Source organism: Armigeres subalbatus, chromosome 1 (genome assembly GCF_024139115.2).
Source record: "Armigeres subalbatus isolate Guangzhou_Male chromosome 1, GZ_Asu_2, whole genome shotgun sequence".
Taxonomy (NCBI): Eukaryota; Metazoa; Arthropoda; class Insecta; order Diptera; family Culicidae; genus Armigeres; species Armigeres subalbatus.
The window spans coordinates 223,385,984-223,399,088 of record NC_085139.1 but is presented as its reverse complement, the minus strand read 5'-3'; the positions used below and the strand labels follow the sequence as shown (position 1 = coordinate 223,399,088).

The 13,105-nt window shown below is 49.6% G+C and overlaps 1 protein-coding gene across 2 annotated transcripts in view; it reads left to right on the top strand.

Moving 5' to 3' along the window:
- LOC134205821 (glutamate receptor ionotropic, kainate 2) overlaps positions 1 to 13,105 on the top strand; it is an 872,584-nt gene that overhangs the window by 488,113 nt on the left and 371,366 nt on the right. The gene's annotated exons all lie outside the window — the stretch shown is intronic.

Here is a 13,105-nt window from a genome sequence, read left to right as displayed (position 1 = left end):
TCTTGAAGGAGGCTTCAGGCCTCTTGAAGGAGGCTTGAGCCTCTTGAAAGGAGGCTTCCAGGCCTCTTGAAGGAGGCTGAGGCCTCTTGAAGGGCTTCTGGGCCTCTTGAAGGAGGCTTCCGGGCCTCTTGAAGGAGGCCAGGCCTCTTGAAGGAGGCTTGAGCCTCAGGAGCCTGAGGCCTCTTGAAAGGAGGCTTCCAGGCCTCTTGAAGGAGGCTGAGCTCTGAAGGAGGCTTGGGCCTCTTGAAGGAGGCTTCAGGCCTCTTGAAGGAGGGCTGGGCCTCTTGAAAGGAGGCTTCTGAGCCTCTTGAAAGGGGAGGCCTGAGGCGGGCCTCTTGAAAGGAGGCTTGAGCCCTCTTGAAGGGAGGCTTCCGGGGCTCTTGAAGGGAGGGCTGGGCCTCTTGAAGGAGGCTGAGGCCTCTTGAAAGGAGGCTTCTGAGGCCTCTTGAAGGAGGCTTCCAGGCCTCTTGAAGGAGGCCAGGCCTCTTGAAGGAGGCTTCCAGGCCTCTTGAAAGGAGGCTGAGGGCTGAGGCCTCTTGAAGGAGGCTTCCGGGCCTCTTGAAGGAGGCTGGGCCTCTTGAAGGAGCCAGGCCTCTTGAGGGCCTCTTGAAAGGAGGCAGGGCCTCTTGAAGGGAGGCTGGGCCTCTTGAAGGAGGCCGGGCCTCTTGAAGGGGCTGGGGCCTCTTGAAGGAGGCTGGGCCTCTTGAAGAGGCTGAGCCTCTTGAAGGAGGCTGGGCCTCTTGAAAGGAGGCTGGGCCTCTTGAAAGGAGGCTTCCAGGCCTCTTGAAGGAGGCTTCCGGGCCTCTTGAAGGAGGCTTCCAGGCCTCTTGAAGGAGGCTTCGAGCCTCTTGAAAGGAGGCCTGGAGCCTCTTGAAGGAGGCCTGAGGCCTCTTGAAGGGAGGCTTCCAGGCCTCTTGAAGGAGGCTTCCAGGCCTCTTGAAAGGGGAGGCTTCCAGGCCTCTTGAAGGAGGCTTCCGGGCCTCTTGAAGGAGGAGGCCGGGCCTCTTGAAAGGAGGCCTGAGCCTCTTGAAAGGAGGCTTCCGGAGCCTCTTGAAAGGAGGCTGGGGCTCTTGAAAGGAGGAGGCCTCTTGAGCCTCTTGAAAGGAGGCTTCCGAGCTCTCTTGAAAGGAGGCTTCTGAGCCTCTTGAAGGAGGCTTCTGAGCCTCTTGAAGGAGGCTCAGGCCTCTTGAAGGGCTTCCAGGCCTCTTGAAGGAGGCTTCCGGAGCCTCTTGAAGGGCTTCAGGGCCTCTTGAGAGGAGGCTTGAGGCCTCTTGAAAGGAGGCTTCGAGCCTCTTGAAAGGAGGCTTCAGGGCCTCTTGAAAGGAGGCTGAGGCCCTCTTGAAGGAGGCTTCCAGGCCTCTTGAAGGAGGCTTCAGGGCCTCTTGAAGGCTTCAGGCCTCTTGAAGGAGGCTTGAGCCTCTTGAAGGAGGCTTCCAGGCCTCTTGAAAGGAGGCTGGAGCCTCTTGAAAGGCTGGCCTCTTGAAAGGGAGGCTGAGCCTCTTGAAAGGAGGCTTGAGGCCTCTTGAAAGGAGGCCCGAGCCTCTTGAAAGGAGGCTTCTTGAGCCTCTTGAAGGAGGCCTCTTGAGGCCTCTTGAAAGGAGGCTTCCGGGCCCTCTTGAAAGGAGGCTTGAGGCCTCTTGAAAGGAGGCTTCCAGGCCTCTTGAAGGAGGCTGGGCCTCTTGAAGGAGGCTGGGGCCTCTTGAAGGAGGCTGGGCCTCTTGAAGGAGGCTTCCAGGCCTCTTGAGGGAGGCTGGGGCCTCTTGAAGGGAGGCCCGAGGCCTCTTGAAAGGAGGGCTGAGGCCTCTTGAAGGAGGCTGGGGCCTCTTGAAAGGAGGCCTGAGGCCTCTTGAAGGGAGGCTTCCGGGCCTCTTGAAGGAGGCTGAGCCCTCTTGAAGGAGGCTTCAGGCCTCTTGAAGGGCTTCCAGGGCCTCTTGAAGGAGGCTTCCAGGCCTCTTGAAGGAGGCTTCCAGGGCCTCTTGAAGGGCTGGGCCTGCCTCTTGAGGGAGGCTTCAGGCCTCTTGAGAGGGCACCGGGCAGGCCTCTTGAAGGAGGCTGGGAGCCTCTTGAAGGAGGCTTGAGCCTCTTGAAAGGAGGCTCTGAGCCTCTTGAAAGGCCTGGGCTCTTGAGCCTGGGCCTCTGAAAGGAGGCCTGGAGCCTCTTGAAAGGAGGCTTCCAGAGCCTCTTGAAAGGAGGCTTCCAGGCCTCTTGAAAGGAGGCTTCCAGAGCCTCTTGAAAGGAGGCTTCAGGCCCTCTTGAAAGGAGGCTGAGCCCTCTTGAAGGAGGCTTGAGGCCTCTTGAAAGGAGGCTTCTGAGCCTCTTGAAAGGAGGCTTCTGAGCCTCTTGAAAGGAGGCTTCTGAGCCTCTTGAAAGGAGGCTTGGGCCTCTTGAAAGGAGGCTTCCAGGCCTCTTGAAAGGAGGCTTCCGAGCCTCTTGAAGGAGGCTTGAGCCTCTTGAAAGGAGGCTTCCGAGCCTCTTGAAAGGAGGCTTCCTGAGCCTCTTGAAAGGAGGCTTCCTGAGACCTCTTGAAAGGAGGCTTCCAGGCCTGAGGGCTTCCGGGCCTCTTGAAAGGAGGCTTCCAGAGCCTCTTGAAAGGAGGCTGGAGCCTCTTGAAAGGAGGCTTCCTGAGCCTCTTGAAAGGAGGCTTCCGAGGCCTCTTGAAAGGAGGCTTCCGGGCCTCTTGAAAGGAGGCCTCTTGAAGGAGGCTGAGCCTCTTGAAAGGAGGCTTCCAGGCCTCTTGAGAGGAGGCTCAGGCCTCTTGAAGGAGGCTTCCGAGCCTCTTGAAAGGAGGCTTCTGAGGCCTCTTGAAAGGAGGCTCTGAGCCCCTCTTGAAAGGGAGGCTTCTGAGCCTCTTGAAGGAGGCTGGAGCCTCTTGAAAGGAGGCTTCCAGGCCTCTTGAAGGAGGCTTCCAGGCCTGAAAGGAGGCTGGGCCTCTTGAAAGGAGGCTTCCTGGGCCTCTTGAAAGGAGCTGAGCCTCTTGAAGGAGGCCCTGAGCCTCTTGAAAGGAGGCTCTGAGCCTCTTGAAAGGAGGCTTCCAGAGCCTCTTGAAAGGAGGCTCTGAGCCTCTTGAAAGGGAGGCTTCCTGAGCCTCTTGAAAGGAGGCTTCCAGGCCTCTTGAAAGGAGGCTCGGGCCTCTTGAAGGAGAGGCTTCTGAGCCTCTTGAAAGGAGGCTCGAGCCTCTTGAAAGGAGGCTCTGACCTAGGGCCCTCTTGAAAGGAGGCTGGGCCTCTTGAAAGGAGGCTTCTGAGGCCTCTTGAAAGGAGGCCTGGGCCTCTTGAGGAGGCTCTGAGCCTCTTGAAAGGAGGCTTCGAGCCTCTTGAAAGGAGGCTTCCAGGCCTCTTGAAGGAGGCTTCTGAGGCCTCTTGAAGGAGGCTTCCTGGAGCCTCTTGAAAGGAGGCTGAGCCTCTTGAAGGAGGCTGAGGCCTCTTGAAGGAGGCTTCCGGGCCTCTTGGAAGGAGGCTTCCAGGCCTCTTGAAAGGAGGCTTCCGAGCCTCTTGAAAGGAGGCTTCCGAGCCTCTTGAAAGTAGGCTTCCGAGCCTCTTGAAAGGAGGTTTCCGAGCCTCTTGAAAGGAGGCTTCCGAACCTCCGAGTTCCGGAGAAGTAAGGTAGCTGAAACTTTCAATGTTTACCAATAAATACAAGTTTTGGCAAGCGATCAACGAAGTGCGCTTTTCGGAGATCGGGGAGATCGTGCTCAATGAGTGTTTTCCTCTGTTGAAGCAAAACGAGGGCCCTACAATCTTCTGGCCGGATCTGGATAGGATCTTCGTGCCACTATTCAAATGTTTTCCTGGGTTGGTCAACCCAACGAAGCAAACGAGGTCACTTTCGTACCCAAAGAACATGAGAACATTCCTTAATGTCTAGAAAATTTACAATTGCTGAACAGATATTGTAGGAAGGATATGCAGATATGTACTTTGTTCAGCTGTCAAAGCCTTTGTAAGATACGGAACAAAAAGATATTTCATATCCACGCCAACATCAGAAGAGCAAATGTTCCACTTTAGATACGGATTGAACTTACGAGTTCGTGCAACCAATTGAAACATGAGCGATTAATTGAAACAGATATAACGACCGCTGTTACAAAGGTAAAATAATAGTGTCCAAGGGACATAAGAGACATCGCTCAAGATTCTCACATCAAAACATGTTGGCTCTGTCCAAAAATATGAAAGCAAAATTAATAGATTACCTATTTTCCCAGTACAAATCACTATTAGCCAAATTGAAATCTTATTGGTGGATATTTGTCTGTCTAACACAATGGCAGCTATATTTCTTTGAACGTTTGCACATCGTCAACGTAAACGAAAACAAACCAGGACCACTTAACCAGCGCCAGCGGCAGAAACATAGTTGTGCTTCACTTTAACTGTGCCATAAAACTGGTAGCTGCATGTAGAAGCATTTCCTTCAAAAGTATAGGGTATCGACGGCATTTTTGGGGCATTGATAAATTTCTGTATTATTAATACTGAATACAATACATTTTATTTTTATTTTCAATAGACTTGATGGCATTTTTTTAGAGCAAAACTAAAATTATAAAATTGTCACGAATCCAGAAATGTTGAAACCGGCTGTTAGCCCCAAATGTGATTAGTGTTCTAAATCATCCTTGTTTTCCTGGCTAAAGCTCATAACCAGTATTGTAGGCGTAGATTAATTATAATCTCACTTAGCAGCTCAGCTTCATAGCTTCGTCATCCCCCAAAACCGGTCTTATACAGCACTCGGTCTGAGTACGAAGTGGGTCCTAGTTGGTTGGATGGCTGTTCAAAGCTCCGCTGGTGATTACTCTTGTTCGGACCTAGCGAGGACGGAGGCGTAAACACGGAATGAATAAAGCAATATAATAATCAGGAATGCTCTCCGTACCGGACGACGAAACTGCAGCCCGGAGTCTTCGTCTAGGAATTCCGAGGCGCAGTATGCAACTGGGGGGTGGAACATAGGAGCCAGAGTTGCATAAAATTAAATGAGAGGCTTTGTTGTTTTTGAAGAAGTCGATTTTTCCCTCGTCCCTAGAAATAAAACGACGGCATAGCAGCAGGGAGGAATGTTTGCTCGCTCGGATATGATCCATAATTCAGTTGGAAAATTCTACAAATGGGTTCTAAGCAAGAATTGCTCGGGCCATTAGAATTTCGAGCTTGGTACGAGACGAGGTCCTTCATTCGACATTGGCCGAGACCGATGGCGATGCACAGGTTCGGGTGAATGGAACGGGGATAGAATTTTATAACAATTTCTCCCGGAGACGACCATAATCGTTTGACTGCAGCTGCTGCCGCCCGGCTTCGTACTGTGTGGCAGCAAAGCGGATCTAGATTCTTGCGTTCGCTCGGATGATGGAGTCATTCCGGATAATGGTGATTCAAAGATATATATTTATTTGAACGGCAAGGTGGACGGTCAAACGATTATGAAGGAGGAAAAAAGGGGAGGAGGCCAACCATAAAGCAGAGCTGATCCGGATCAGTGATTCGAAACGGGCCAGCCACAGGTGAATGAACGATTCGGAATAATGGATGAAGTGGGGGTTCATGCTAGGAAAAGAGTTTCATTTAATGCCTCTATCCATTGCAAACATCGGACATCATGTGCTGAGCCGAGCAGGCATGCGATATCAAATAGGAAAGTATCGTGTGCAGCTCAGTGGAAGCGTGCAAATATTTGAATGGGATGTATTTAATTAGCATTATTGCTGCCGGTTGGACTTCAGGCTTCAGTGGTGCTTGGAATGCAGAGGAAATGAGTTTTGAGAATATCGATGCATTAGAATTGACCCGTTGAGGCACATGCGTCTTCAATAGAATTTTAAAACTTAAAGCACATTTGGCTCTACTTTTAATTGTCATAGAGCTGCGTTTAAAAAAAAAAACAATTTTAAAAATCTTAGTGATGATTTTCTTCACCTCTTCACCTTCTTCAAGTGACTTTGACAATGCATTCTTGTCTTTGATAAATTTAATTGTCGAAGACAAATTATTATTTTCAAACCGAAGGTAAATTTTATCATCAATGACAACAATTTTTAGCCACTTGATGAAAAGGGTCAAGAACCCGCTTAGCAGTTTTAGATGCGGAAGGGTCGTTTGGCCGAATGCCACTAGACCTCACAAACCATTAGGCCGAAAACCATCTGACCGGGATACGAGCAGCCTTAGGGAATATCGGGTAACCAACCCCAGTGGGAACTATGGTCGTATGCTGACAGGGAAGGGAAGGTTTGCTCCTCTCCGGAGGTGCAAATCTTATTGAGCGTCTGTTCTCCATGTCAGGATCGGCTCACAACAGCGTCTGTTCTCCATGTTAGGGGCGGCTGATCATCGTCCGAGTGCCAGCGAGGGACTCTAAGTGAAACTGTGTACCATGGTCCACCGGAAATAAGGAGGAATGGTCCTCCGGAAATTTAGGGGGTTTGGTGTCAGGCCCTGCAAGCCAGCCTTTAAAAAATCATAAGCAACGAACAATCAACAAGAGAGTACGGACCGGAACCATCGGCGAAGACCACTGCGACGAAAAGGACTAGCAATTGGAAGCTCGTTTCGTGAAGCTGCAAATCTCTCAACTTCATCAGGAGCACCCACATACTCGCCGATGTGCTGAAGGACCGTGGATTTTGCATAGTAGCACTGTAAGAGGTTTGTCAGAAAGGATCAGTGGTGCGAACGTTTGAGGCAATCAAAAATACTATCTACCAGAGCTACGGCAAAACACACGAGCAGGGAACAGCTTTCATAGTGATGGGCGATATGCAAAGCCACGTGATTGTATGGTGGCCGATCAATAAAAGAATGTGCAGGTTAAGGATCAAAGGCCGGTTCTTCAACTTCAGCATAATCAACGTCCATAGCCCACACTCCGGAAGCACTGATGATGATAAGGACGCATTCTACGCGCAGCTGGAACGTGAGTACGACAGCTGCCAAAGCCACGACGTCAAAATCATCATAGGAGATTTGAACGCTCAGGTTGGCCAAGAGGAGGAGTTTAGACCGACTATTGGAAAGTTCAGCGCTCACCGGCTGACGAACGAAAACGGCCTACGACTAATTGATTTCGCCGCCTCCAAGAATATGGCCATTCGTAGCACCTACTTCCAACACAGCCTCCCGTATCGGTACACCTGGAGATCACCACTGCAGACAGAATCACAAATCGACCACGTTCTGATTGATGGACGGCACTTCTCCGACATTATCGACGTCAGGACATATCGTGGCGCTAACAACATCGACTCTGACCACTATCTGGTGATGGTTAAACTGCGCTCAAAACTATCCGTCATCAACAATGTTCGGTACCGACGACCGCCGCGGTACGACCTAGAGCGACTGAAGCAACCTGATGTCGCCACTGCATACGCGCAGCATCTCGAGGCAGCGTTGCCGGAAGAGGGGGGGCCCCTCTTGAGGACTGCTGGAGTAAAGTTAAAGCAGCCATTAACGACGCAGCGGAGAACAACGTCGGGTATATGGGTCGAAGTCGACGGAACGATTGGTTCGACGAAGAGTGCAGACAGATTCTGGAGGAGAAGGACGCAGCGCGGGCGGTCGCGCTGCAGCAAGGTACCCGGCAGAACGTGGAACGTTATAGACGGAAGCGGAGACAACAGACCCGCCTTTTTCAGGAGAAGAAACGCCGCCTGGAAGAAGCGGAGTGCGAGGAGATGGAACAGCTGTGCCGTTCTCAAGAAACACGCAAGTTCTACCAGAAGCTCAACGCATCCCGCAAAGGCTTCGTGCCGCGAGCCGAAATGTGCCGGGATAAGGATGGGAGCATTTTGATGGACGAACGTGTGGTGATCGAAAGGTGGAAGCAGCACTACGAGGAACATTTGAATGGCGCTGAAAGTACAGGCAGTGAAAGTCAAGGCAGCGGAGGAGATGACTGCATCAGTTCAGCGGACGATGGAAGCCAACCAGTCGCACCTTGAGGGAAGTTAAGGACGCAATTCAACAGCTAAAGACCAACAAAGCAGCTGGTAAGGATGGTATCGGAGCTGAGCTCTTCAAGATGGGCCCGGAAAAGCTAGCCACTTGCCTGCACAAATTGATAGTCAGAATCTGGGAAACCGAACAGCTACCGGAGGAGTGGAAGGAAGAGGTTATATGCCCCATCTACAAGAAAGGCGACAAACTGGAGTGTGAGAACTTTCGAGCGATCACCATCATTAATGCCGCCTACAAAGTGATATCCCAGATCATGTTCCGTCGTCTGTCACCATTAGTGAACGAGTTCGTGGGAAGTTATTAAGCCGGCTTCGTTGACGGCCGCTCGACAGCGGACCAGATCTTTACTGTACGGCAAATCCTTCAAAAATGCCGTGAATACCAGGTCCCAACGCACCATCTGTTCGTTGATTTCAAGGCGGCATACGACAGTATAGACCGCGTAGAGCTATGGAAAATTATGGACGAGAACAGCTTACCTGGGAAGCTTACCAGACTGATCAAAGCAACGGTGGATGGTGTGCAAAACTGTGTGAAGATTTCGGGCGAACACTCCAGTTCGTTCGAATCGCGCCGGGGACTAAGACAAGGTGATGGACTTTCGTGCCTGTTGTTCAACATTGCGCTAGAAGGTGTCTTGCGGAGAGCCGGGTGTAACAGCCGGGGTACGATTTTCAACAGATCCAGTCAATTTATTTGCTTCGCGGATGACATGGACATTGTCGGCCGAACATTTGCAAAGGTGGCAGAACTGTACACCCGCCTGAAACGTGAAGCAACAAAAGTTGGACTGGTGGTGAATGCGTCAAAGACAAAGTACATGCTTGTGGGCGGAACCGAGCGCGACAGGGCCCGCCTGGGAAGCAGTGTTACGATAGACGGGGATACCTTCGATGTGGTCGAGGAATTCGTCTACCTCGGATCCTTGCTAACGGCTGACAACAACGTTAGTCGTGAAATACGAAGGCGCATCATCTGTGGAAGTCGGGCCTACTACGGGCTCCAGAAGAAACTGCGGTCGAAAAAGATTCGCCACCGCACCAAATGTGTCATGTACAAGACGCTAATAAGACCGGTTGTCCTCTACGGACATGAAACATGGACAATGCTCGAGGAGGACTTGCAAGCACTCAGAGTATTCGAGAGACGGGTGCTTAGGACCATCTTTGGCGGTGTGCAAGAAGACAGTGTGTGGCGGCGAAGAATGAACCATGAGCTCGCCCAACTCTATAGCGAACCTAGTATCCAGAAGGTAGCTAAAGCCGGAAGGGTACGATGGGCAGGACATGTTGCAAGAATGCCGGACAGCAACCCTGCAAAGATGGTGTTCGCTTCCGATCCGGCAGGTACGAGACGGCGTGGAGCGCAGCGAGCGAGATGGGCAGACCAGGTGCAGAACGACTTGGCGAGCGTGGGGCGTATCCGAGGATGGAGAGATGCGGCCTCGAACCGTGCATTGTGGCGTCAAATTGTTGATTCAGTGTTATCTGTTTAGATGTTAACTAAATAAATGAAAAATGAAATCTTTCCCACTTTTCACTGTGAGATGTAAGATGTGAGACGTCAAATGTCACATTCGGCCGAACGACCCTTTCGACCAAATGAATTTCGGTCTAATTGTCTGTTCGGCCAAATGGTATATTCGGTCAAACAATTTTCGGTCTTGTGGCCTTCGGCTGAATGACATTCGGTCGAACGGTATTCGACCAAACGGCCCTTGCTGGTTCTAGATGTTACCTTATATCAGCGGTTCTCAACCTGGGGTACATGTACCCCTGGGGGTACCTTCGCCGAACCCAGGGGGTACCTCGAACGAAATGCTTAATGGCGGATGAATTACAATTTTAATCAAAACTTATTGATAAAGTTTTGACAATTTTGTATTTTATTTTTATTTTTAAACTTTGTCTTGTACATAATATGCATGGCGATCAGTAGATCATGGCCTATTGAATCCTGACCTCCACAACCAGTACAATGGATGAAGGGTTGTGAGACGAAAACATCAAAAGGGCAAAACCTCGAATGAACAAATTTTAAAAATCTTCTATGAAATCTACCAGGCTAAAACAGGATGTAATCTAGCGTCTACAAATTTGAAAGCCTCCATTTGGGAGACATGAAAACTTTTTCCCGAAAAGCTCAGTTGCTTCGTTGCAAGAGAATTGGAAGAATCCTTCTACGCTTCTCGGAAGCCTCCTTCCAAGCAGCTCGGAAGCCTCCTTTCAAGTGACCCGCAGGCCTCCTTTCAAGTGACCCGGAAGCCTCATTTTAAGAGGTTCGAAAACTTTCTTTTAAGAGGCCCGAAAGCCAAGCTTTTTTCTATAATTTTTGTTTCTGCTTTTTCTTTCAAAAAGCTCGATGCCTTCTTTCAAAAGGCTCGAAGCCTTCCGGAATCCTTCCATAAAATGGCTCGTAAGGTCTTTCAAGAAGCTCGGAAGCCTCCTTTCAAGAGGCCCGGAAGCCTTCTTTCAAGAGGCTCGGAAGCCTCCTTTCAAGAGGCTCAGAAGCCTCCTTTTAAGAGGCACGGAAGCCACCTTTCAAGAGGCTCGAAAGCCACTTATCAATACGCTCGGAAGCCTCCTTTCAAGAGGCTCGGAAGCCTCATTTCAAGAGGCTCGGAAGCCGCCTTTCAAGAGGCTCGGAAGCCTCCTTTCAAGAGGCTCGGAAGCCTTCTTTCAAGAGGCTCGGAAGCCTCCTTTCAACAGGCTCGGAAACTTCCTTTCCAGAGGCTCGGAAGGCTCCTTTCCAGAGGTTCGGAGGCCTCCTTTCAAGAGGGTCGGAAGCCTCCTTTCAAAAAGCTTGGAAGCCTCCTTTCAAGAGGCTCGAAAGCCTCCTTTCAAGAGGCTCGAAAGCCTCCTTTCAAGAGGCTCGAAAGCCTCCTTTCAAGAGGCTCGAAAGCCTCCTTTCAAGAGGCTCGAAAGCCTCCTTTCAAGAGGCTCGGAAGCCTCCTTTCAAAAAGCTTGGAAGCCTCCTTTCAAGAGGCTCGAAAGCCTCCTTTCAAGAGGCTCGAAAGCCTCCTTTCAAGAGGCTCGAAAGCCTCCTTTCAAGAGGCTCGAAAGCCACCTTTCAAGAGGCTCGAAAGCCTCCTTTCAAGAGGCTCGAAAGCCTCCTTTCAAGAGGCTCAGAAGCCTCCTTTTAAGAGGCGCAGAAGTCACCTTTCAAGAGGCTCGGAAGACTTTTTTCAAGATGCTCGGAAACCTTCTTTTCAAGAGACTCGGAAGCCCCTTTCCTCCTTCAAGAAGCTTGGAAGCTTCCTTTCAAGAGGCTCGGAACCCTCCTTTCAAGAAGCTCGGAAGCCTCCTTTCAAGAGGCTCGGAAGCCTCTTTTCAAGAGGTTCGGAAGCCTACTTTCAAAACGCTTGGAAGCCTCCCTTGATGGGGTAGAAGCCTTCTTTCGAGAAGCTCGGAACCCTCTCTTCAAGGGGCTCGGAATTCTTTTTTCAAGAGGCTTGGAAGCATACCTTAAAGCAACTCAGAGGCTTCTTTTCAAGATGCTCGGATGCCTCCTTTTAAGTGGCTCGCCGGCTTTTAAGTGGCTGCCGCCTTTCAAGAGACTCGGAAGCCTATCTTCAAGAGGCTTGGAAGGTTCTCTCGGAAGAGGCGCGGAATCCTACTTCCAAAAGGCTCGGAAGCCTTCAATAGTCAAAACAGTCCCTACAGTCAGTCCCTCGATGTAAGAACTTAATTTTAATTGGGAAGATTAAAAAAAATAAAATTTCAGAGAGTTTATGGAGAGCCATATATTCCGTTAGTTTTCAGGTCTATTTTGAGGGGTACCTATCATGAGGGGTACCTCAATTAATGCAAAAGTTCGAAGGGGTACCTCTCAAGGAAAAGGTTGAGAACCGCTGCCTTATATAGATGTTACAGTGTTGGTCTGTTGAGGATCAATTTGCACAGAGGCTCGAAAACATTTTCATACAGAAAAATGTATTTGGCCGTTGGTGAGACGTCTTTTTTATTGAAGCTGAGATCTATCATTAGCAAACTTTAAATTGAGGGAGAGTTCCAAGTAATGTACCCCAACCCAAAGTATGGCACTACAAGTTCAATGCTATCAGTAAGCCTTTCGCTTTTTGAAGGAAGCACCACACTGAACAACGACCAGCATGCAACGTCCATTGGTTTTGTCGAACACGTTGACCTCACGCATAGTTTCGCGATTGAGGTGGGTGGGAATCGAACCCACACTGCACAGCATAAAACAATTTAATGCCTGTTGACACTAATAACACGATCACGAAGGTCATAACAATGAAGAAAAAGAAAACAGGGAAAAGTAACAAGAAAAAAGCATCTAGGGAAAAGGAGAGTGGTTGAAAGAAGAAGAAAAACCCAGATTAATCCACCTAGCGGTGATGATGCCTTTCTCGTGCGGTAAAAAAATAGTATTTTGGGCATTACTTCTGAGCCCATCGTCTGATCGGGCCGATTTTCAATAGGAAATAATGAGACAAGATTCTGCGTCGAATGCAACCTGTTGCGAGGAAATCGGTTCAGGGTAAGTGCATTAAAAGTGAGCTAGATTTTTTTACGCGCTTTTGACGTAAACTACGTCTAAGGGGAAGACTCAGATACAGGGTGTAAAACCGAAATTTCCAAATTCGAGACCGTCACGAAATTAGGATAGATTTCAAACGCTAATAGCGTCTTTATCTTTCGATGGATTTTCGAGATTTGCTTATCAATAGATTCGGAAACTCTCCAGCAATTTGCCAATTCTGTTGATACTATTGATTATCAACGTTAAACTATTGAAAATGTTATATTTTTCCAAATCGGGTGAAAAATTCCCAACACGGACATCAGATTGCAGTAAGGTACGGGCCTTTTGATCCACTGCTTCGTTTTCCCTGTGTATATAAAGCCCCGTGTTTCGCGTGCGCGCGTCATTTTCATTCTGGATGTCACGGAGAACGGACCAGGGCGGTTCAAGCGATAACGCCTGTGGTTTGGTCTGTGGTGGTAAAAACTCATGGACGATTCTAATCAAGCGTTAGTTGAAACGCACCCAACTCAGCACCTTAAAACTCCTGGATGAGTTGAATTATCGTATGTTTTCTTTTATTCTCCTTTGTTAAAAACAGTGAATTGACGTTTCTCGCATAAAATATTAGACACTCTTTCATTTATAAGCAATAA